General features: G+C 40.4%; 1 non-coding gene and 1 pseudogene across 1 annotated transcript; both read left to right on the top strand.

Moving 5' to 3' along the window:
- The first annotated feature begins 775 nt into the window (after nucleotides 1-775).
- LOC110131188 (putative RNA-binding protein 15B) lies at nucleotides 776-23,697 on the top strand (annotated as a pseudogene).
- Nucleotides 23,698-24,423: 726 nt separating this feature from the next.
- TRNAG-CCC (transfer RNA glycine (anticodon CCC)) lies at nucleotides 24,424-24,496 on the top strand. The gene has a single exon. It is a non-coding gene; the product is annotated as a tRNA-Gly (tRNA).
- Nucleotides 24,497-25,065: the final 569 nt, after the last annotated feature.

The following is a 25,065-nucleotide window of genomic DNA, read 5'->3' as shown; positions in this document are numbered from 1 at the left end:
CCTAGGCTTGAAACTCAGTTCTAATTATTCTCAAGTGATTCTGAAGGTTCATGACACACAGTCATTTGTCAGTGTTCTGGGGTGTGAAATTGGGCCATGTCCTCTCTGTAGCTGGTTATGTGGAGGTGAGTTACTTAGCTAGTAAGTGAAACTATCTGACTGGCCACCACAGACTTCATTTTCTTTAAGTGCCTGCTTTTTAACATAGTTTTGTTCTCTATTGGAAATGGATGACATAGCAATGTTTAGGAATAGGGTAGGACTAAGTAACTTTCTTGTATAAAGGCTGTACAGAGAATGTCAATTTCCAAGTAATGGTGGTTAAAGTGAAATGATCTAAGAGCACAGTGACTTATAATATTGGTAGAATTTAAGAGCTTTATGAATTATTTTAGACTGTATTTATAAGACTGTTAAAGACCCAAAGGGTTCCCTTAAAATTTTCAGTCATACTTCACTACATTTTATGGGGACATTATATGCTAGAGTGGTATTCATGGACTTGAAAATCTGCAAAGATCTTAAGAAATAACTCTCAAGAATTCCAAGGAGCTCCTAAAATTTAGAGGTCTTGGATGTGTCTCTTCCTCTCTAGACCCCAAATCAAATCACAATCAGCTGAATGAATGCTTGTCTCCTTAATGCCATTGTTGGGGGAGGAGAAATTTCCCTTCTTTCCCCTCTTAGATGTTTTGGCTGGCAATTAAAATGACATGAGGCAGACTAATAGGAGAAAATCAAATTTATTACATGTGCACAGGGAATTCACATAAGTATGAAGAATTTCAAAGACATCAAGACAAGGTGAGATATACTTATTCTGGATTAAGGAGGAGGAGGTAGGGGTCTGATGCATCAAGGGGAAGTAAGGTAATTCACAAGAAAATAAAGAGTTAACATTTGGGAAACAAATACTTTTTTGGCCCTGCAAATGCAATGGCACACAGAGACAACTGATCAAATGGGCTTTGCCAAGTTCCTCTCTTTCTACCATACTTAATACTTCACTATAGTTATCTATGGTCATAACTTCTTCCTGGAACAGACCTTCTAAAATTCTTTTAGGCAGTTGGGGGAAGCTCCAAGGTTTTTCCTTAGTGTTTTGGGGCTTGGTTGGTTGTTTTCAGCTCAAAATAATCTTCATGCCAGAGTGGCACATCTTGGGGCAAGTCTGCCCTTGGCCCTAACACCACCACAAAAACAAGTCTATTCCCTATTTGATATTCAGATTATGTGACTCCCCTATTCTCAAGCCTGTAGTGTAATCACCTCTATAGCATGTCAAATCCAAACAATAATTATGCTTGTAAGTCAACTTTGAGGCTGTGCACTCAAAGTCTCCGCTCCATGATTTCCTATGCCTTATTTTCTGCACATTCTCATTCAGTTCTTCACTGTGATTTCCTTTTCCTAAACTGCGGTTCTTTTCCGCTACTTCCACATGGTTCATCGGACCAGGAGAGGCCCAAAGAGCCCTCTTTAATTCCTTTCTGCCATATCATATTGCCTTACACAATACTAAAGACTCACTACCATGAAAATGCCATCTAGTATAAACAAAAAGAGCATAGCTTGTAGAGTCAGACAGACCTAGGTTTCAATCCATTTCTGCTATTTAGCATGTGTGTGAGACTGAGCAATTACTTCATTCACTTCCACAATCCTCACAACATTGTAAGAATTATGAGGATTATCTGATCCATGCCCCCCAACATACATTTTTGTCACCTCAAACTGGCTTAGCTTTTCAATTTCCCCACTATTCTTATTTCAGTCAATGGCATCCAGTATCTCATTTTAGTATCCTATCACAAAGTCTGATCAAGTCTACCACCTATTATTTCTTATATATACTTCCATCTCTCCATCCACACTATCACTATTTTTCCTTCATATTTTGCCTAGACCACTACATGTGTCTCACAAGTGTTCTTGTTTCTTTCACCCTCCATATCCCCCTCCTCACAGCTTCTAAGGTGACCTTTTTTTTTTTTTGGCTGCACCATGCAGCTTGTGGGACCTTAGTTCCCCAACCAGGGATCAAACCCACATCCCCTGCAGTGGAAGCGTGGAGTCCTAACCACTGGACTGCCAGGGAAGTCCCATACAATTAACCATTTTCTTTTTATTTATTAAATATTTATTTAATTTGGTTGTGCTGGTCTTAGTTGTGGCACATGGGCAGGATCTTACATCTTCCTTCCCACATGTGGGATCTTAGAGCTTCCCAGGTGGCAGAGTGGTAAAGAATCTGCCTGCCAATGCAGGAGAGGCAAGAGACATGGGTTCGATCACTAAGTTGGGAAGATCCTGGGGACGGGGCGGGGGAGGGTGGGCAGGAGGAAATGGCCACCTGTGGTATGTGGTATCAGGAACTGAACCCAGGTCCCTGCATTGCAAATTCAGAGTCCTGACCACTGGGCTACCAGGGAAGTTACACACTTTATTTAGGCCACAATCCTCTGAAGGGCTTGTTAAGACACAGATACCTGGACTCAACTCCCAAAATTTCTCATTAGGTAGGTCTAAGGTGGGACTTGATTATTTGCATCTCTATAAGTTCTCAGATGATGCTGCTGGTTTAGGGACCATTACAATAGCATTCTTTCTTGTTTCAGAGCCCCTAGACACATAGAAACATTTATCCAGGTCATACATCAAGTGCACACTTTAAACAACACTTATGAAAGGCTTCCCTTGAGCTTCCAGACTAGACTAAACACTCTTGAGATATTTTTCATAGCATGCACAATATTTGTGATTAGTTATTTGTGTAATTATTTTTTGAGTTAAAGAAACATAAGTCAAACTGTCTCACAAAGGCAAGGACCCTGTCTTCAAGTCTTTAGAGCTTGGCACACTGATTGGCTCATAACAGGCACTCAACAAATTTTTGTTGAATAAGATTTTAATAAACAATTGCATTCTATTTTTAAAATGGTTAAAGTTCATTCACTGACACTGTTTCCCATCACAAATATTCAACATTCTTTTCTTCTGAGACTAACACAATTTGCTCATAGTTTCTCCAGTCACTAACTTTTGGCCCCTACCTGTACTCTAAACAAATACAGGGGTTTCAATTCAAATTATACATTAAATTCACCTGAAGAGCTTTCCAAGTTACAAGGTCCAACCTCTGGCCAACTGAACCAGAATTTCTACACTTAAAAGATAGAATTTCCAAATATTTAAAAAAATTTTTCCACAGAAGATTTGATGCACAATAACAGTTGAGGAGCACTTAATGACTGGGTCTATCACTCGAGCTAAAACTACTTGTGTATACGTTGATGGTTATGATACAACATAAGACACGGGGTTGGCAATCATCTGATACACTGTGAAAAAGACATTTCTTTAGCTGCCTTCATTATATTTTAAGTTCCTAGATCACTAGAGTTAAGTTGCTCAGTCGGGTCAACACTGCGACCCCTCGGACTACAGATTGTCAGACCTCCTTGTCCATCACCAACTCCCGGAGTTTAGTCAAACCCATGTCCATTGAGCCAGCGATGCGATCCAACCATCCCATCCTCTGTCATTCCCGTCTCCTCCTGCCTTCAATCCTTCCCAGCATCAGGATATTTTAAGATCAGGCAGCTCTTCCTATCAGGTGACGAAAGTACTGGACTTTTAGCTTAAGCATCAGTGCTTCCATTGAGTATTCAGAACTGATTTCCTTTAGAATGCACTGGTGGGAATTCCTTGAAGTACAAGGAACTCTCAAGAGTTTTCTCCAACACCGCAGTTCAAAAGCGTCAGTTCTTCGGCACTCACCTTTCTTTATAGTCCAACTGTCACATCCATATGTGACTACTGGAAACACCAAAGCCTTGACCAGATGGACCTTTGTTGGCAAAGTGATGTCTCTGCATTTTAATATGCTGTCCAGGTTGGGCATAACTTTTCTTCCAAGGAGCAACCGTCTTTTACCTTCCTGGCTGCAGTCAACATCTGCAGTGATTTTGGAGCCCCCCAAAGTAAAGTCTGTCACTGTTTCCACTGTTTCTCCATCTATTTGCCATGAAGTGATGGGACCAGATGCCATGACCTTAGCTTTCTGAATGTGGAGTTTGAAGCCATCTTTTTCAATTTCTTCTTTCACATTCATCAAGAGGTTCTTTAGGTCATCTTCATTTTCTGCCATAAGGGTGGTGTCATCTGCATATCTGAGGTTATTGATATTTCTCCCAGCAATCTTGATTCCAGCTTTGGTCTCATCTAGCCCAGGGTTTCTCATGATGTGCTCTGCATATAAGTTAAACAAGCAGGGTGACAATATACAGCCTTCATGTACTCCTATCCCTATTTGGAACCGGTCTGCAGTTCCATGTCCAGTTCTCACTGTTGCTTCCTGACCTGCATACAGATTTATCAAGAAGCTGGTCAAGTGTCCGGTATTCCCATCTCTAAGGATTTTCCACAGTTTGCTGTGGTCCACACAGTCAAAGGCTTTGGCATAGTCAATAAAGCAGAAGTAGATGTTTTCCTGGAACTCTCTTGCTTTATCAATGACCCAAGACATGTTGGCAATTTGATCTCAGGTTCCTCTGCCTTTTCTAAATCCAGCTTGAACATCTGCAAGTTCACGGTTCATGTACTGTTGAAGTCTGGCTTGGAGAATTTTGAGCATTACTTTACTAGCGTGTGTAAGTGAGTAAGTGTTAGTCGCTTGGTGGAGCCCGATTCTTTGCAACCCCATGGACTGCAGCTCACCAGGCTCCTCAGTCCACGAGATTTTCCAGGCAAGGATACTGGAGTGGGTTGCCATTTCCCTCTCCAGGGGATCTTCCCAACCCAGAGATCGAACCCGGGTCTCCTGCACTGCAGGCAGATTCTTCACTGACTGAGCTACAAGGGAAGCCCGCTAGCGTGTGAGATGAGTGCAATTGTGCGGGACTTTGCGCATTCTTTGGCATTGCCTTTCTTTGGGATTGGAATAAAAACTGATCTAATCCACTCCCTGTGCGCCACTCCAAGATGGGTATACCTGGCACCGGAACCTGGATGCTAACCTGCAGGTGCAGGACAGGACCCACCGCCCCCACCCCCCCGGCCACAAACACACACCTTCTGTACTCAGACCGAGAAGACCTTTTTGGAAGGGAACCGGACCAGCCCCTGTAAATGCTCTGACTGCCCAGCCTCGAGGGCTATAGCTGCTCAGTGCACAGCCGGAGGGGTGAGCGCTGGGGAGGAGATGGGGCCCAAGAGGTCTGTCCTGCCCAAGGTCTCGGAGGACAGGTGGAAGCGTCGGAGCCTCTCCGCTGATCACAGAAGGACAACCCACTCCCTTACGAGGAACGGAGCAGGACCAAGGGTGGCAGGCAGCCTGCGGACAGAGGCTCCCACCGCAATCCCCGAGCACAGCCACAGGGAATATCAGTCCAGTGAAGGGGCCAAGGAGTCCAGCAGCAAATCCCTCTGCTACAGCAGACATGGGGTGGAAGATTGGAGCCGCCACCCTCACCACGTGGCTTCCAAATCTTCCTACAGGAAAGAAGATCCAAGAGAGCGAGCGTAGTCTTCGGGCCACTGAGGCTGAGCCCAAGCCTCTGGAAGAACCAAAACATGAAACCTAAAAGCTCAAGAATCCTTCAGAGGATGCCCAGACGCTGCAGCTGGCTTGGAACAGGCTTCTGGTGTTGAAAAACAGCCGCTTCCCGACATCTATGCACGTCCTCGAGGGGGACCAGGGGGTGATCAGCAGTCCTCAAAAGATCACACTTCCAGGAGTAAGCTGACCCAGCTGAAGATTGCCCAGAGCCTTCGCCTGGAGCAGCTCAAGCTGGAAGAAGTAACACGACACATCACGCAGGGGAGCCCCAATGGCTATTCAATGCTCCTGGCCATGCAGGCGACCCCCAGTGGGCCTGGCACTGAGGGGGTGCCCACGATGGAGCCCCACCTACAGAGGCGGCTTCTCAGGAACCTGGTCTCCTCCTTGAAACAGAAGCAGGCTGCAGTGGTGATCAATAAGCCAGTGGGAGGGTACCAGTGCAGAGACATCATGGGCATGCTCTACTGCGCCTTCCCACCTGTGACTTTTCACAGCAGTACCTCCCGTCAGCACTGAGGACACTGGGCGAGCTAGAGGAAGAACACATAGTGAGAGGCAGGCTAGCCCAAACCTGTCCTTTCCAGCCCATTTGTCACTAAAGCAGTTATTGAAAACTCTGACCACTTCGCCCTGCACCCCCACCCTCATGCCATCCTACACCAGAGGTTTTTATTCTCTGCTGGTTTATTCTGGTTCATCTCATAGGGGACTAAAGTCCTGTCCCCCTACCAAGATAAGTTCTTCATTTCAGTTCAGTTGCTCATTCGTATCTGACCCTTTCCGACCCCATGAATTGCATCACGCCAGGCCTCCCTGTCCATCACCACCTGCCAGAGCTTACTCAAACTCATGTCCAAGGAGTCAGTGATGCCATCCAGCCATCTTAGCCTCTGTCATCCCCTTCTCCTCCTGCCTTCAATCTTTCCCCACATCAGCGACTTTTCCAATGAATCAGTTCCTCGCATCATGTGGCCAAATATTGGGAGTTTCAACTTTAGTCCTTCCAGTGAGTTAGCAGGACTGATTTCCTTTAGGATGGACTGGTTGGATCTCCTTGCAGTCCAAGGGACTCTCAAGAGTCTTCTCCAACACCACAGTTCAAAGGCAACAGTTCTTCGGCGCTCAGCTTTCTTATAGTCCAACTGTCACATCCATCTATGACTATTGGAAACACCAAAGCCTTGACTAGACAGACCTTTGTTGGCAACATAATGTGTCTGCTTTTTAATACGCTGTCTAGGTTGGTCATAGCTTTTCTTCCAAGGAGCAAACGTCTTTTAATTTCATGGCTGCAGTCACCATGTGTAGTGATTTTGGAACCCCTCAAAATAAGTCTGTCACTGTTTCCCCATCTATTAGCCATGAAGTGATGGGACCAGATGCCATGATCTTTGTTTTTTGAATGTTGAGTTTTAAGCCAACTTTTTCACTCTCCTCTTTCACCTTCTTCAAGAGGCTCTTTAGGTCCTCTTCGCTTTCTGCCATAAGGGTGGTGTCATATGCATATCTGACCTTATTGATATTTCTCCTGGCAATCTTGATTCCAGCTTGTGCTTCATCCAGCACAGTGTTTCTCATGATGTACTCTGCATGTAAGTTAAATAAGCAGGGTGACAATATACAGCCTTGACATACTCCTTTCCCAATTTTGAACCAGTCCATTGTTCCATATCCGGTTCTAACTGTTGCTTCTTGACCTGCATACAGGTTTCTCAGGAGAGAGGTAAGTGGTCTGATATTCCCATCTAGTTCAGGATTATCTAGTTTATTGTGATCCTCATAGTCAAAGGCTTTGACATAATCAATAGAGCAGAACGAGATGTTTTTCTGGAACTCTCTTGCATTTTCGATGATCCAGTGGATGTTTGCAATTTGATCTCTGGTTCCTTGCCTTTTCTAAAAGCAGGTTGATCATCTGGAAGTTCACAGTTCACATATTTTTGAAGCCTGGCTTGGAGAATTTTAAGCATTACTTTATTAGCCTGTGAGATGAATGCAATTGTGCGGTAGTTTGAACACACTTTGTCATTGCCTTTCTTAGGGACTGGAAGGGAAACTGCCCTTTTCCAGTCCTGAGGCCACTGCTGAGTTTTCCAAAATTGCTGGCTTGAGTACAGCAATTTAACAGCATCATCCTTTAGGATTTGAAATAGCTCAACTGGAATTCCATCATCTCCACTAGGTTTGTTCATAGTGCTTCTTCCTAAGGCCCTCTTGACTTCACATTCCAGGATATCTGACTCTTGGTGAGTGATCACACCATCGTCACTCTCTGGGAAGTGAAGATCTTTTTTGTACAGTTCTTCTGTGTATTCTTGCCCCCTCTTCTTAATATCTTCTGCTTCTGTTAGGTCCATACCATTTCTGTCCTTTATTGAGCCCATCTTTGCATGAAATGTTCCCTTGGTATCTCTAATTTTCTTGAAGATATTTCTAGTCTTTCCCATTCTATTGTTTTCCTCTATTTCTTTGCATTGATTACCCTGGAAGGCTTTCTTATCTCTCCTGGCTATTCCTTGGAACTCTGCATTCAAATGGGCATATCTTTCCTTTTCTCCTTTGCTTCTCTTCTTTTTACAGCTATATGTAAGCCCTCCTCAGACAGCCATTCTATGTTTTGCATGTCTTTTTCTTGGGGATGGTCTCAATCCCTGTCTCCTGGACAATGTCATGAACCTCTGTCCATAGTTCATCAAGTGCTCTGTCTATCAGATCTAGTCTGTTAAATCCATCCCTCACTTCCACTGTATAATCAAAAGGGATTTGATTTAGGTCATACCTGAATGATCTGGTAGTTTTCCCTACGTTCTTCAATTTAAGTCTGAATCTGGCAATAAGGAGTTCATGATCTGAGCCACAGTCAGCTCCTGGTCTTGTTTTTGCTGACTGTATAGAGCTTCTTCATCTTTGACTGCAAAGAATATAACCAATCTGATTTCAGTGTTGACCATCTGGTGATGTCCATGTATAGAGTCTTCTCTTGTGCTGTTGGAAGTGGATGTTTACTATGACCAGTGCATTCTCTTGGCAGACCTCTACTAGCCTTTGCCCTGCTTCATTCTGTACTCCAAGGCCAAATTTGCCTGTTACACTCCAGGTGTTTCTTGACTTCCTACTTTTGCATTCCAGTCCCCTATAAAGAAAAGCACATTTTTGGGGGGGTGCTAATTCTAGAAGGTCTTGTAGGTCTTCATAGAACTGTTCAACTTCAGCTTCTTCAGCATTACTGGTCGGGGCATAGACTTGGATTACCGTGATATTGAATGGTTTGCCTTGGAAATGAATAGAGATCATTCTGTCATTTTTGAGATTGCATCCAAGTACTACATTTCGGACTCTCTTATTGACTATGATGGCTACTCCATTTCTTCTAAGGGATTCTTGCCCACAGTAGTAGATATAATGGTCATCTGAGTTAAATTCTGTACCATTAACTATATAAAAACAGTGTATCCTGGTTGAAGACATGTTTCTCTTTCTTGAGAACCTCGTGACTAATCCTGTCAAGTTCAAATGTAAATTGTCGGAGTGGGTCCAGTAAGATCTTTACAACCTTGAGACACTCTTCTGATTTATTCTAAAAACCAATTTACAAAGTATATAGCTTCCTTGCTAAAACTAGGGAGTTGGGCATTCTCTGTTCCCCTTCTGATGTCTATGTCAGAAGTTTTCTCTGTCCCTTTTTCACTTTAATAAAACTTTGCTACACAAAAGCTCTTGAGTGATTGACTGGTCCCTGGTCCCGAAGCTATATCTTCTTCAGAGATCACGAATCTGACATCCTTCACCATAAGCTCTCAGTTGTCAGTAAAGTCTTTGTCAGAGAGAAAAAAAAATGACATGAATGAACTTATTTATGAAACAGAAACAGAGTCACAAACAGAGAAAACAAACTATGGTTACCAAAGGGGAAAGGGGAGTGGGTGAGGGATAAATTAGGAGGTTGGGATTAACATATACACACTACTATATATAAAATAGATATATACAACAAGGACTTACTGTATAGCACACGGAATTATACTCAATATTTTGTAATAACCTATAAGAGAGGAGAATCTGAAGAAGAATATATATATATACATACATATATAATAATGAAATTTCTGTGCTGTACATCTAAAACTAGCATGATATTTTAAATCACTATACTTCAAATAAAAATAAATTTTAAAAATAAAAATGTTAAGACACAAACAAAAAAAATTTAACAAATTCATCCTAGAAGAATGAAAGAAATAAAATATATGCAGCAAGTTTTTCTGTGAAATAATTAAATATTTTTGTTAAAGGATAGGATAAGTGGTTGGGGATGTGGATATATTTAGTTTTCCCAATTCTTGACTCATCTAGATGAAAGTAGTTTCTAGAAATAAATTTGTGTGAAGGACGTTGGGACAAAGCACATTGTGACATTTAAACCATAAAACAAATGCCAAATTTAGCAGAATATCTGGGTGTTGCCAAACATATGTGTATTTTACATCTGGATTTTTTTTTCACACAGATGTTTTATCAACATATTAACCTACTCATCATAATGTACAAAGATGCAAGATTGCCATAATGGCCTAGTTATTTAACTAAAGTGTTTTTTATAAATACCTTTTTCCCCCCACCGAATACTATAACTACTCCAAAATTCTATCTAAAGCAAAAGATTATCTAAAGGCTTTGGAAATATCATTATTGCAATTATTTTCTGTTACTGTTTATAATTATAGTCTCTCAAATGGTTTCTAATATGTTTCTATGGATATTTAGCACCTTTTAGAATACAAATGAGCTTTCTCAAGAAAATGCTTACTCATGAAATCATAACTTCAGATTTATATATTCAAAGATACATCCAACAATCCTACTGCCAATTTCTCTCTTGCTCTGGCATAAACTTTAAAAAGATGGAATGCTCAGTGGCACTGTGAAACCTGGGATCAATGAACTTTTCAGGCCCATCCCTTAGCCTATCTGCCTCTTTCTGATGTCAAAAGGCAGAGAGAGAGCTCTAGAGAATTTCCTCTGCCTCAAACCTGCCTTACCAACAAAACATTCGTACCTCAGTACTGACCTCCTCAAATGTACCATCCAGTGCCTACTGAGTCACATATCTGTCCCTGTGTGTCTCTGTGTGTGATCATGTTAAGCTTTGAGTAGGAGGTCCTGGAGGAAGGAAGTACCACTATCACCACCACCAATAGCAGTTATGTATTGAGTATAATACTAAGTACTTTACATATATTTCCTATAATCCTCAAAACTGCATTATATGCATCAGTTCAGTTCAGTTCAGTCGCTCGGTCGTGTCTGACTCTTTGTGACCCCATGGACTGCAGCACACCAGGCTTCCCTGTCCATCACCAACTCCCAGAGCTTGCTCAAACTCATGTCCATTGAGTCTGTGATGCCATCCAACCATCTCATCCTCTGTTGTCCCCTTCTCCTTCTGCCTTCAATCTTTCCCAGCATCAGGGTCTTTTCCAATGAGTTAGTTCTTCGCATCAGGTGGCCAAAGTATTAAAGCTTCAGCTTCAATCCTTTCAATGAATTTCAGTACTGATTTCCTTTAAGATGGACTGTCCAAGGGATTCTCAAGAGTCTTCTCTAACACCACAGTTTAAAAGCATCAATTCTTCTAGTGCTCAGCTTTCTTTATAGTCCAACTCTCACATCCATACATGACTACTGAAAAAACCATAGCCTTGACTAGACAGAATTTTGTTGGCAAAGAAATGCCTCTGCTTTTTAATATGCTGTCTAGGTTGGTCATAACTTTTCTTCCAAGGAGCAAGCATCTTTTAAATTTCATGGCTGCAGTCACCATCTGCAGTGATTTTGGAGCCCCCCAAAAATAAAGTCTGCCACTGTTTCCCCATCTATTTGCCATGAAGTGATGGGACCAGATGCCATGATCTTAGTTTTCTGAATGTTGAGCTTTAAGCCAACTTTTTCACTCTCCTCTTTCACTTTCATCAAGAGGCTCTTTAGTTCTTCTTTGCTTTCTGCCATAAGGGTGGTGTCATCTGCATATCTGAGGTTATTGATATTTCTCCCAGCAACCTTGATTCCAGCTTGGCAAAGTAGTCTCAGCTTTTTAGTATGCTGTCTAGGTTGGTCGTAGCTTTTCTTATGCTTATAATAAGAACTGTATTATTACCTCATCATACAGTTGCAGGGACAGAGGGTCAGAACAATTAAGTAATTTATCCAAGGTCAGAGTCAGTAATCTTAAAAAGCCAGGATTTTTAACTCAGTATTATCTTTGGTTAGTACTATATTGAAGCAAATGTTCAAGGGAGGTAATCTAGCATGTTATTGAACAGTACTGGCTCTAAAGCCACACTGACAGAATCTGAATCCAAACTATCAATTACTGACTGTATAATCTTGGGGAAGCTTTTGGGGCCTCAGTTTCTTCATCTGTAAAATGGGGATGATGACAGTAGTATGCATCCCAGAATTTTGAGGATTAAAAGAGTTAATACATAAAGTAGGTGCTTGGTAAGGGATAAATAAATGCTAGGCAGTATTAAGTGAGTTTAAATGAAGGTGATAAACTCTAGTCATTCACTGGTTAGATGATAAAGAAGAAACCAGCCTCCATATTGACAACATCACATGTCAGTATTTAGAGAACGCTGAAGTCTTGACTAGAAATAGAAAATATTTCACACTTATAGACAAATACTAGACTTCATTTCAGAGTTTAAAATATTTCCCCAGACCTATATTGCTTCCTACTTCAAATGCAATTATCATCAGCATTCCTTTCAAATGGTCTTTTTAAAATTTGCTAATTTATGACTATGAGGTGTCCCTTCCCCTTCTCAGGAAGAACATTGGTAACCAAACCAATTAAGTGACTATAACAAATGAAACATATTGGACTCCTATCTTCAGGAAATCTACCTGCAGTGTCTTCTCAGTTTTACCTCATGTGAAGGAAGATTATCTTGTAACAAATTTTTCAATCATTGTCCTCAAGTTGACCTCTGATTACTTTTATTTTTTATTTTTTATTTTATTTTTATTAGTTGGAGGCTAATTACTTTACATCTTTGCAGTAGTTTTTGTCATACATTGAAATGAATTAGCCATGGATTTACATGTATTCCCCATCCCGGTCCCCCCTCCCACCTCCCTCTCCACCCGATCCCTCTGGGTCTTCCCAGTGCACCAGGCCCGAGCACTTGTCTCATTAAAAAGAATTCATTTGAATCAGTTCTAATGAGATGGATGAAACTGGAGCCCATTATACAGAGCGAAGTAAGCCAGAAAGATAAAGACCATTACAGTATACTAACACATATATATGGAATTTAGAAAGATGGTAACGATAACCCTATATGCAAAACAGAAAAAGAGACTCAGATGTATAGAACAGACTTGTGGACTCTGGGAGAAGGCGAGGGTGGGATGTTTCAAGAGAACAGCATCGAAACATGTATATTATCTAGGGTGAAACAGATCACCAGCCCAGGTTGGGTGCATGAGACCTCTGATTACTTTTAAGTATTCATGGTGAGGAGAAGGAGTTTTCCAAGTTTAGATAAAAGTCTCTAAGAACACTCAACTCCTGTTTAATCACTAAATCACAGTAAGGTGTTTGTGGGCAGTGAATAATAAAGAAACAGGTGTCAAGATTTCTAATATTATATTTAAATAATTCGAGAACAGTTAAATTATACATTCCTAGTGACTAAGTAACCCTAAGGTTTGTTTATGGAAATACTTTGGACAGTGAGCACATAGCATGTCTACCACAGAACCTGAGATTTGGAACCTGTGAAATATTTTATCTGTTATTCATTTTTTAAATTCAAAAGATTATCCTCACTTTACAATGGCAAAGGCTGAAGGTAAAAGAGGCTATGAGTGGTGTATCTGGTTAATATTACTACTAAAGATTATATTGAATACGGCACCCAATGTTCAAGTTACTACTGATACATTAAAAAATCACCCTAAAACTTAATGGTTTAAAATAACAAAAATCATTTCACTCTGTCTCATGGGTTTCTGTGAACCAGGAATTTCAGGAAGGGCTCAGCTGGGTAGTTCAGGATGAGAGTCTACATGTGACTGCTGTCAGATGGTGATTGGAGCAGGAACTGCAGAGGTGCTGAAGCAGCAGATGGCTGACCTGGCATTCTTATCCCTTCATGCAGCCTCAGGGCCTCTCCATGTGTCCTCTCCACTTGGCCTTCCTCATGGCGCTACATGAGGCCCTCAAAACATTTGGAGTGCTTACATGGTGACTCCAATCAAGTATTCAAAGGAACCAGGCAGACATTGTGTCACTTTTCATGACCTAGCCTCAGAAGTCACATTACATCACTGGAGTTACAAGTGATGTAGTTATAAGCTCACCCAGATTGAAGGAGAGGCAACATAGATCCCACTTCTCCAATGGAGACTTGTCAACATGACTTTGTAAGAATATGTGGGATGGAAGATATTGTTGCAGTTATCGTTGGAAAATACAATCTCTCACACTTGGCACTGATAGTTCTTCATATGTTGTTGATTCGTGCATCATATTTAAACAAAGTATTTTTTGAAATCTTGATGTTTTCATAGAAAAGGTATCATTAAATGGGTAAATATGCTTTCCTGCATTCATGCAGGACAATAGAAAAATCTGTTTAGATTAGGAAGACATAGTTAAAGAGCTACCATTAACAACTCTCCAAACTTTTTGGTTATGGAATCATTTTTATGTAACACTTCTGTCAACATTTCCTGAAACAGTATTCCATGGAATACAGTTTGAAAATTTTGCCATGAACCAACAGTAACAAGTTTTTCTAAAGATTTATCATTTTCATAATTACAAGTGACCCATTTTAATAGGATCAACATGTCTGCTAACACATCTCTATTCAAAAATTACAAGAAATGCTATTTCTTCTGTCAGCATTATATATAGATATGTTGCTTCATTTTTGTTGAGATTCGTTGTTGGATGCTATATTTGGCATTGATAATAGGATTTCCTAATTGAATCTCATATCTTTAATATTAAACATGGTTTAGCACATGGTATCAATTGACATTTCCAGTGAAGAAAAAAAGAAATGAAGATTCATTGCTAAACATCTAACAAGAAATTCATGTGTACATAATTCATTCTGCTTCACTCCATTTCATAAATGATGGGCCTATCCCCCATCATCCAAAACCTTGGAAATTGTTTTATAATAACTTAACCATAGGGTATAGATAGCAACACTTAAAAGAAAACATGAGAGTACATCATTTACTACTCTAGACCAAGTTTAGCTAGAGAATAATTTTAAATGTTTTAATTGATATCCACAATGTATTTTTGTTCGATTAGAGTTTTAAATGAGAGCCAAGAGCAATGGTGACCTTTAAATATCCTATTCATTTTAAGACTGCAGTAGATGATTTTAAACCAATTAATTGTAAGCATTATAAGTAAATGAGTTATTAGCATTCATGAATTCTATAACAGCCAATTTGTTCCTGTTCCCAAACCTTTGAAGTACCTATTTCATAATTTCTTGGAAATGTAACCATAGGACTTAAGAGGTTGCCAACATAAACCTTTATGATTAATGAAGGTAAGTTTTCACCTTTTTGAATCATTTTAAAATGTATACAGAACCCAGGTAATATACCTCTAGGACAATAGTTTTGTTCAGTTAAGTTGTCTTACAGCTCTCCAATCTCTAGGGTTCATTTCTTCAAAAGTATACATAAGTACTTGCTTTGTGCCAGGTACTATGTTACATACCATGAGGGATAAAACAAGAACATTGTTGTTACCATGTAGGAGCTTAAAATGTAGGAGAGGTACAATGTTTACCCAGGTTTTTGTGCAATCAATCAGAATGTATAAAGTATCATAAGAAAAATAAACCAAGTTATTTCTTATAGTTTTTGCACAACCAGTATTGCCTAATACCTCTTACCCTATAAGAGGCTATGAAAAATGAAAACAACAAAACTCCACCTTCGATCTACAGTCCTGGCAATATATATAAATCTATAAAATGGACTAGGGCTTTGATCAAGAAAAGCTCATTATTTCTCCCCTCAATTTTCAAATGCCTGAGAACTCCATTCCCCTCTACCTCCTTTCCTCCCTTCCCCCAACCCCAACTATACCCTTCCCTTGGGAAACCTGTATCTACATCTATATTGTCTACATCTATCTCCATACTCAAATGGAGGAGTATGGCATATTTACATATAATATTTGTGTAAATACATATATTTAGTATACTAAAAAGAAATAGGTATTTATCCTAAGGGAGGAGTATGGTATATATTTATATATGGGAAAGAAGCAGAAAAGGCAAGTAGAAGAGGCAAAAAAAAAAAAAAGAAAGAAAGGAAATGAGTCTAGTGTCTTTTTAGAATCAGGGAACTGAATGCTATTCCACAGAAGATCCTGAGAATTCTTTCTTATTAACCACTACTACTACCTAGGACATGACTCCATAATCTCCATTATTTAACCAAGTTAATCAAAGAAACAGATTGGTCATTAATGTTAATGTAATGGTTTTAATTATGTTAACAATATTGTCCATATAAAGGACTAGTTATCAAAAAAAAAAAGACAACCTACATAATGGGAGAAAATATTTGCAAACAATGCAGCCAAATAAGGGTTTCATTTCTAAAATATACAAACAGCTCATACGACTCAATAACAAAAACAACCCAATCAAAAAATGGGCAGAAAACCTAAACAGACATTTGTCTAAAGAAGAAATACAAATAGATAAAGAAAATATGGTACAAAAGACAACCTTCAGAATCTGAGAAAATATTTACAAATGAAGAGACCAACAAGGGATCAATCTCCAAAATATACAAACAGCTCATGCATCTCAAAATCAAAAAACCAAATGACCTGATCAAAACGTGGGTGGAAGATCTAATAGACATTTCTCCAAAGAAGACACATAGATGGCCAACAAACACATGAAAAGATGCTCAAAATCACTAATCATTAGAGAAATGAAAATCAAAACTCTAATGAAGTATCACCTCACACCAATCAGAATGGCCAAAATCAAAAAACCTACAAACAATAAATGATCAAGAGGGTTTGGAGAAAAAGGAACCCTTCTACACTGTTGACAGCAGGGTAAATAAGTATAGCCGCTATGGAGAACATTATGGAGGTTCCTTATAAAACTAAAAATAGAATGACCATATGACCCAGTAATCCCACTCCTGGGTGTATACCTGGAGAAAACCATAATTCAAAAAGATACATGCACCCCAATGTTCACTGCAGCACTATTTACAATAGCCAGGACATGGAAGCAACTTAAATGTCCATCAACAGAGGAATGGATAAAGAAGATATGATACATATATACAATGGAATATTACTAAGCAATACAAAAGAACAAAACAATTCCATTGCAGCAACATGGATGTACCCAGAGACTGCCATATTGAGTGAAGAAAGTCAGACACAGAAGGACAAATATGATATTGCTTATATGTGGAATCTTAAAAAAAAAAAAGGTGCAAATGAACTTATTTACAAAACAGAAGAAGAGTCACAGATATGGAAAGCAAACTTATGGTTACCAGGGGATGGGGGGAGCAATAAACTGGGAGATTGTGATGGACATATACACACAATTATATATAAATTAGATAACTAATAAGAACCTGTATAGCATAGGGAACTTTACTCAATACTCTGTTAATGGATCTTAAAAAAAAGAGTGGATATATGTATATGTATACTGATTTACTTGGCTGTACATCTGAAACTAACACAACATTTAATCAATTATTTACTCTGATAAATTTTTTTTAAAAATAGGGACTTCCCTGGTGGTCCAGTGGTTAAGACTCTAAGCTCCCAATGCAGGTAGGGGGGTATGTTTGATCCCTGGTCCAAGAACTAAGATCCCACATGCTGCACACAGTGTGGCAAATAAATAAAGAAAAGAAAAAAGGAAAGACATCATCATTAAAAAAAAAAAAGAAAAGAAAAGAGGTATTACATATATAGGCTTCCCAGGTGGTGTGGTAAAGAATCGTCTGCAATGCAGGAGATGAGAGTTCAATTTCTAGGTTAGGAAGATCTCTTGGAGAAATAAATAACAACCCACTCCAGTATTCTTGCCTGGGGAATCCTATGGACAGAGGGGAGTTTGGCAGGGTTGCAAAAGAAGTCAGACATGACTTAGCAACACAACAACAACAAAACAGAAACACACTCATGGACAGAGAGAACAGACTGGTGGTAGCCAAGGGGAGGAGGTTAGGGGAGGGATGGAGTAAGAGGTTGAGGTTAGCAGATGTAAGCTATTATATATGAAATGGATAAACAACAAGGTCCTTTGTATAGCACAGAGAACTAGATTCAGTATCTTAATGTAAAGCATAATGGAAAATAATATTTTACAAAGAATGTGTATATATTTTATATATATATATATATATATATATAATATATACACACATGTATGTATAACTGAATCACTTTGCTGTACAGAAGAAATTAACACAACACTGTAAATCAACTACTAATTTTTTTTTAAAAGGACTAGTTATCCAAAACACTGACTCAATCATGCTGTTTTACTTCTGCCAGATAAACACAGTCATGGTATATCTCTAAATCTGTAGGTCTTGGAATTGAACTGCAGCACTTTTAGAGAAGTGTTGGTCACTCAGTTGTGTCCGACAATATACTGGCATAACAGACTGCTGGTTCTTCCATGGTGTTGGCAGGACAGAGTTAATTCACATTATATTTCCTGCAGTTGAATGTATGTGTTTTGAATCACTTTTTGCCTTAAATTTCATGATAACATAAGAGAGATGCTCCTTGAAAAAGATAAAATGAAAATAAATAAAACACAAGGATCACAGAGGAGAATAAAGAGTAGCGTTTTGTATGATTTGAAACTGCGTGTTTAAGGAAATATGCTAATTTTCTGACAAAATGCTAATACTATTAAAATATGGTGCTTAAATTTATTCATAGTTAACAGAAAACTCTAGAATTTCTAGAGATATAAAACAAAAACCCAACAGCTTCATTAAATCCACTAGGGAAAAAAATGTACCCAACTCATATCAACCAACCCTTCTCAAGTTCAATGTGAAACAGAGCAGGACCATTTGGCCCTTGCCCCCACCACCATGTCCTCTGCCTGACTTTTGTCTGTGGAAAACTTTAGTCAAAGAGTAAGTTTAATCAGAGAAGTGAGAAATGTGGAAACAAAGGAAAACAGTCAAAGGAGACTAAATAATAATAATGTAGTCATTAAGCATAGTCAAGGACCTTTAGTTCTTTCTCAAGGGCTATAGATAATATTCTGAGCCATATCCTGTGAGCTGTCTTATAGATACTGAAACACCAGGTGGAGAAGTTAACTACATGATGACCAGACTGTACCCAGGATCTGAGTGAGTGAGTGAGTGAGTAAAGTCGCTCAGTCGTGTCCGACTCTTTGCGACCCCATGGACTATAGCCTACCAGGCTCCTCCATCCATGGGATTTTCCAAGCAAGAATACTGGAGTGGATTGCCATTTCCTTCTCCAGGAGATCTTCCTGACCCAGGGATTGAACCCAGGTCTCCCGCATTGTAGGCAGACGCTTTACCGCCTGAGCTACCAGGGAAGTACCCAGGACTTGAGCTGCCACAATTCTGAGAACTGACTGAAAAGAATGGAACAAGTGCACCCCGGAACTGAAGACTAACTATACCTAAAACAACCAAGATGATGCTAGTCAGACCACTGATGACCAATTTGAAGATGACTGTGCTGTTTCTGCATGTAACCCCCACCTCAGTTCAGTTCAGTAGCTCAGTCGTGTCTGACTCTTTGCGACCCCATGAACCACAGCACGCCAGACCTCCCTGTCCATCACCAACTCCTGGAGTTTACTCAAACTCATGTCCATCAAGTCGGTGATGCCATCCAGCCATCTCATCCTCTGTCGTCCCCTTCTCCTCCTGCCCCCAATCCCTCCCAGCATCAGGGTCTTTTCCAATGAGTCAACTCTTTGCATGAGGTGGCCAAAGTACTGGAGTTTCAGCTTCAGCATCAGTCCTTCCAATGAACACCCAGGACTGATCTCCTTTAGGATGGACTGGTTGGATCTCCTTGCAGTCCAAGGGACTCTCAAGAGTCTTCTCCAACACCACAGTTCAAAAGCATCAATTCTTTGGTGCTCAGCTTTCTTCACAGTCCAACTCTCACATCCATACATGACCACTGGAAAAACCATAGCCTTGACCAGATGGACCTTTGTTGGCAAAGTAATGTCTCTGCTTTTTAATATGCTATCTAGGTTGGTCATAACTTTCCTTCCAAGGAGTAGGCATCTTTTAATTTCATGGCTGCAGTCACCATCTGCAGTGATTTTGGAGTCCCCCACTCCCCCCCAAAAAAAGTCTGATGCTGTTTCCACAGTTTCCCCATCTATTTGCCATGAAATGATGGGACTGGATGCCATGATCTTAGTTTTCTGAATGTTGAGCTTTAAGCCAACTTTTTCACTCTCCCCTTTCACTTTCCATCAAGAGGCTTTTTAGTTTCTCGTCACTTTATGCCATAAGGGTGGTGTCATCTGCATATCTGAGGTTATTGATATTTCTCCTGGCAATCTTGATTCCAGCTTGTGCTTCCCTCCAGCCCAGCGTTTCTCATGATGTACTCTGCATATAAGTTAAATAAGCAGGGTGACAATATACAGCCTTGATGTACTCCTTTTCCTATTTGGAACCAGTCTGTTGTTCCATGTCCAGTTCTAACTGTTGCTTCCTGACCTGCATACAGGTTTCTCAAGAGGCAGGTCAGGTGGTCTGGTAGTCCCATCTCTTTCAGAATTTTCCACAGTTTATTGTGATCCACACAGTCAAAGGCTTTGGCATAGTCAATAAAGCAGAAATAGATGTTTTTCTGGAACTCTCTTGCTTTTTTGATGATCCAGCAGATGTTGACAATTTGATCTCTGGTTCCTCTCCCTTTTCTAAAACCAGCTTGAACATCTGGAAGTTCACAGTTCACGTATTGCTGAAGCCTGGCTTGGAGAATTTTGAGTATTACTTTACTAGAGTGTGAGATGAGTGCAATTGTGTGGTAGTTTGAGCATTCTTTGGGATTGCCTTTCTTTAACTCTGTCTATAAATGCTCTCACCCACTGCTTGTCAGCAGGGGGACTAGGCCTTTGGACAGATGTCCGTCACCCTCCCCTCCCCCAGTTGCCAGCATCTCAAATAAAGCAAACTTTCCTTTCCACAAACCTGGGCTATTTACTGGCTTTTGAGTGGCCAGAGCTGGACCCACCACATATACCTTTCAGTAACAAAAGCATGTGGATTTTGGAGTTGTGTTACTTTGTAGATGATACTAGCTTATTTCTAAATATAAACATTGGACCAAACAGAGATGAGGGAAACACGAAAGAGGTAAGGAGCCAGCAGAATTAACAATCCATAAAGAAAAAGGAAAGGACAATTCTTGTGAAACAGAAGTATTAAATGGGTAATGGCAGGAGGTTAAGAAGTGGTGCTAGGGATTGAAAGCCTATGATAAAGGGAAGAATACATCCTACAAATTACCAGAGTATATGATGTATTTTATCAAGCTCTGAATTTGAGATACTGTAAAATTCTGATATTTATCAAGGTTCCATTTAGCAGGATGTATTTCCCCCTCACAAAGCCTAATTAGCTCATTTGCTAAATGCTATAGTCCTTTAGACTTCCACACAGAGACTTCTTCCAGGAATCCAGGGACGGAGAGGCCTAAATAGTCTTTAATGGGTTTTGCTTCTCCCAACATTGCATCTCTCACTGCCATTGACTTTGATATTGCTTCAAATAGCCCTGTAGTGTTGCCCCTTCTACTGATTTAATCAATGCATAGACTTAGTGAGGTTTTCTTTAAAGGGGTTTGAGCTATTCTTCTTCACCTGAGGCATGAAGTGCTCTCTCTCTCTCTGTGCTTTCTGACCTGAAGTGAGATTAGTGTCAGTACAGAAGCTGGGACTTCGTGGGTGTTCCTTTTTTAGAAACCAATATACACTGAAAGCTTTCACACCATCTAAAATGAGCCAGAAAACCTGTTCCCAAGGTTTGAGAATTCATTGAAGTTTACCATGTTGCCACTCCAGGGAGCACCCTGAAATGGCAAAATACAGTCAATGCTCATCAACAAGCTAAGGTCTGATATTGGCTTCAGAATGACTAATGCTCAAAGAAAACCCAAACATCAGGCTTTCTTTGCCTCCTCCTTTCTCCATCTGGAGTTTGCTGTGATTTCTCCGATCAGGCTAAGCATAAGCAACATATAGAAGCCACAATAAGCCCCAAGGCTGCTTTCTTGCAGCAAAAGCCTTATATTCACAACCGAGCACTTTTTATTCCTAGTTCGAGCACACCCTCCCTAAATAGCCTTAAAGGGGACTAAGAAAATGACTCAGATGAAAGGTATCCAGAAACAAGTAGGACATCAGAAATTTTGAGCCTTGGTTGAACACCTTATTAATGATTAAAAATCAATTGATTTTGAACTTCCTGGTGGTCCAGTGGTAAAGAATCCGCCTGCCAATACGGGGGACACAGGTCTGACCCCTGGTCCAGGAAGATTCCACAGGCCAAGGAGCAACTAAGCCTGTGAACCCCAGCTACTGAGCCTGCAATCTAGAACTTGTGCTCCACAACTGTTGAGCCCATGTGCTGCAACTACTGAAGCCCATGCTCTAGAGCCTGTGCTCCATAACAAGAGAAGCCACTGCAATGAGAAGCCCACACACTGCAACTAGAGAGTAGCCCCCACTTGCCACAACTAGAGAAAGCCCACACGCAGCAGTGAAGACCCAGCACAGCCAAAAAATAAAATAAAATTTAAAAAAAGGAAGAAATTGGTTTTAGTAACCCCAATTGTAACAATCTCTATTTTTATTTAATAAATTTAAATAAATAAAAAATTTAACAAAAATTTAAATAAAAACACTTCTTATATGAGGACAGTACTAGATCTACAGAATTATTAGCACTTGTACAAAGTTCTTGAGTACCACCTCCCACAGTTTTACCTATTTTAACATCTTATATTACTAAGGTATATATGCCACAATTAGCGAACCAATACTGATACATTATTATTAACTAACGTTCATACTTTAAAGAGATTTTCTTAGTTTCTACCTACTGTTCTTTTTCTGTTCCAGACTCCATGTTGCATTGAGTTGACATGCCTCCTTAGGCTCTCTTGGCTATGACAGTTTCTCAGACTTTCTTTGTTTTTGAAGATCTTTGTTCCCAAATGAAAGTTCATTGCCCTACGCACAAGCACTGTGAGGTCAAACAAGCCAAAACATCGGAGGGGTATGGAGAAGAGAGGTTTATTGCAGGGCCAAGTAAGGTGAGTGAGCAGCTCACATCTCCCAAAACTTCAAACTCTGCAAAAGATTTCAGCAAAGCATTTTTAAAAACCAGGTGAGGGAGAGGCATCATGTGGTAAGTGATCAGCTCGTGCACAATTCTCTGATTGGCTGATGGTGAGGTGTCACAGGGGTTAATGTTATCAATCCTTAGGTGCCTTGTAGGTCTGTGTGCTGCATGCCTCTGATCATCAAGTAGTTAATTTCTTCCATTTGGGGGGTTTTTAGCATCTGAAAAATTCAGGAAATATCCATGGGATCCTATTATCTGGGTACTTAAGAGAGAAGCTACAGTAGAGGATATGGGGGTGGAGAGGTCTCTCCCAGGAAGGCCCCATAGGGTCCTGTTCAGTTACACTTTGACACTTTTGAAAAGTACTGACCAGGTGTTTCATAGGACATCTCTTAGTTGGTGTTTATCTGATGTTTTTCTCCTATTAGACTGAGGTTTTGGGCTTTAGGGAGGAAGATCACAGAGTTAATCATTCTCATCACATCATATCACATCAAGGGTTCATGCTCTCCATATGTCTTGTCATTGATGATGTTAACCTTGATCACCTGGCTGAAGTAGTGTCTGTCAGGCTTTTCCACTGTAAAGTTACTGTTTCATTCCCTTTCTCTACTCTACACTTTCGAAGGAAATCGCTATGCACAACCTCCACTGCGTTCTGTCAGGCGAGTGTATTCTCCTCGGTTCTGTCTCGTCACAACAAAGATTTGGAGTGACGGACATTAAAGCCCTCGGCATGTCACAGCTCTCGGGTCTTGGACAGACCGTGTTATAGCTCTCAGGTCTCGAACGGACCGTGTTATAGCTCTTAGACAAATCAGTGTTACAGCTCTATTTTATTTAGATAATAGCAGGAAAATCCATCCTCAAGGTGTGAGGGCATGTCGACCCAAAGACGTGAAGAGAAGAGCGCCCCAGCGCGTGGGAGAGAGAGAGAGAGCCTTTTGGCTCCTCTTTTTTATATGTCCCCCCCCACCCCCGCCCCGCACCTGCCCTATGTAAATTGGGCCAGCCAGGAGTGCTGTTTGTTCTACCTGAGGTCCTCACTCCGGTCCTCGGACCTTCCTTTGTTCTATTTTCATGGGCTTTTCCCTTCCTTATCTTTTAGCCACTGCCATTCTGGACTCCTTTTCCCTGTTCTAACTACCTAACAGTTCCATCTCCCTTAGAACAGAATATGCAGATAAATCTTGCATAAGGACATTTGTCTATTCACCCCCATTTATTCCTTTATACAATCGTTTATTAGTACTAACATAAATTCAGGTATTTATAATTTGTGTTATACTCCAATACTACTTGGTTTCACAAATTATTCCAGCTTTGGTTATTGAGAATTCTTTCAGTTGGCTTCCCTGCAGTTTGACATAGCTCAACTATTGAGTGTTTGTTTTGTTTGAGATTTGCTTTATTTTTGGACATTAGAAGATGCTCTGGGGACTTCCCTGGTGGTCCAGTGGCTAAGACTCTGTGCTCCCAATGCAAGGGACCCAGGTTCAATCCCTGGTCAGGGAACTAAATCTCACATGCTGCAACTAAAGATCCTGCATGCCTCAATAAAAGATCAAAGATCCTTTGAGCCACAGTGAAGACCCAGTGCAGCCAAATAAATAAAGTTGCTCTGGCACTATAAGATGTATATTTCCTGTCACTGTCCTACAATCAGTCATTTCTCCGAGAATGCTCAGTTCCTTTTACTGGAAAACAGTATTAGAAAAAGATCCGGCTGTTTGGCATCTTCATTGCTACTGTGAAATCATTTATGTTAGCCCCTCTCGGCTGACAGAGCAAGAAGTTATATGCATGTACTAACTCATGTAAACACACATATCTATAAATATTTCTACATGTATCTATCTTTACCTATATTATGGCAAATGCATGCATGCGTGCTAAGTCACGTCAGTCATGTCTGACTCTTTGCAATCGCATGGACTGTAGCCTGCCAGGCTCCTCTGTCCATGGAATTCTCCAGGCAAGAATACCAGAGTGGATTGCCATGCCCTCCTCCAGGGCATCTTCCCAACCCAGGGATCAAACCTGTGTCTCCTGCATTGGCAGGTGGGTTCTTTATGACTAGTGCA

Source organism: Odocoileus virginianus, unplaced genomic scaffold (assembly GCF_023699985.2).
Source record: "Odocoileus virginianus isolate 20LAN1187 ecotype Illinois unplaced genomic scaffold, Ovbor_1.2 Unplaced_Scaffold_1, whole genome shotgun sequence".
Taxonomy (NCBI): domain Eukaryota; kingdom Metazoa; phylum Chordata; class Mammalia; order Artiodactyla; family Cervidae; genus Odocoileus; species Odocoileus virginianus.
Note: the sequence above shows the minus strand (reverse complement) of the source record. Positions and strands in the feature narration are given on the sequence as shown.